The sequence below is a fragment of the Chrysochloris asiatica genome, unplaced genomic scaffold (assembly GCF_000296735.1).
Source record: "Chrysochloris asiatica unplaced genomic scaffold, ChrAsi1.0 scaffold00057, whole genome shotgun sequence".
Classification (NCBI taxonomy): domain Eukaryota; kingdom Metazoa; phylum Chordata; class Mammalia; order Afrosoricida; family Chrysochloridae; genus Chrysochloris; species Chrysochloris asiatica.
The window spans coordinates 13,633,890-13,635,389 of record NW_006408575.1 but is presented as its reverse complement, the minus strand read 5'-3'; positions in this window follow the sequence as shown (position 1 = coordinate 13,635,389).

Here is a 1,500-nt window from a genome sequence, read left to right as displayed (position 1 = left end):
AGATGCTGTGTTAATGTGTTACTTTTGATTCTTTCTTCTTTTTGGATGTGCACGTTTATTGAAATAAATTGTCATTTCAGCACCACTTTAGCTGTTTAATTTCTTCTATTATCCAGTCGCTCTTCAGCAGGGTGTTACTCATTCTTCATGTATTAAACATTATTTCCTTGGTCTTCTTATTGTTGATTTCTAATTTTATGGCATTGTGGTCTGAAAAAGATGCTTTGTAGTATTTTGATGCTTATAAATGTAAGGAGGCTTGCTTTGTGACCTAACAAATGGTCAATTCTGGAGAATGTTCCATGTACACTGGAAAATAATATATATTGCTGTATACAGGTCTAGGAGGTTAAGCTGGTTGATTGTGCTGTTTAGTTCCTTCTGTAGCTTTGTTGAGTTTCTTTCTGGTTGTTCTATCGCTTTTCAAAAGTGGCATATTAAAATCCCCCACTACAATTGTAGATTTATCTATTTCTTTCTTCAATTCAAGTAGTGTTTGCTTTACATATATTGGTGCTCGTTCATTTGGAGTGTAGATGTTAATTATGGTTATGTCATCTTGCTCAATTGACCCTTTAATCATGAGATCGTTTCCTTCTTTGTCCCTATGCTGGTTTTTGCCTTAAAGTTGATATTATTAGAGATTGGTATTGCCACTCCTGCTTGTTTTTTATTGATGTTAGCTTGGTATATTTTTTTCCATCCTTTAACATTTAGTCTGTTTTTGGCTTTGTGTGTACGGTGTGTCTCTTTCAGGCAGCTTATTGAAGGGTCTTGTTTTCTTATCCATTCAGCTACTCTCTGTCTCTTCACTGGTGCCTTTAATCCATTGACATTCAGTGTAATTATCAATAGGTATGGATTAACTGCTGTCATTATGTTAATTTTTTTGTGGTGCTGTTTGTTCCTCTGTTCTGCATGCCTTCTTGTTCTGCATTCATGTTTTTTGTGCTATTTCTTGTCGGTTTCTTCTTTGTTTTAATGTTTCCTTGTTCTGCTTGGCTCTTTATTTCCATGGTAAATTGTGAAGTATTAATTATCTTTGGGGTTCCCCTATAGTCTGTTAATTTTTCCCTGCATTTAAGACAGTCTATTGTATCCTGCCATCTACTCGACCTCCTCACCACCTGGATCTCTGTTCCTAGATTTTTCCCTTCTTTGACACTGTTAATATTTTGATCTTTGGTTGGCCTCACAGGTCCTCTGAATTCATTGCTGCAACTGTGTTCCATTCTAAACTCTGCTATCTATTGACCGAGTTCCAGGTGGTGTTGCCACATCTGTCAATCTCTGATTGTTGTCTGTTCTTGCTGATTTTCATTCCAAAGAACTCCCTTTAGGATGTTTTGAAGTGCTGGATTGGCTTTAACAAAATCTCTTAGAATCTGTTTATCCTGGAATGTTTTGATTGCACCAACATATTAGATTGACAGTTTTGCTAGATAGATGATTCTTGGTTGGCAGTTTTTTTTCTTTTAGAGTTCTATATAAATCTCCCCA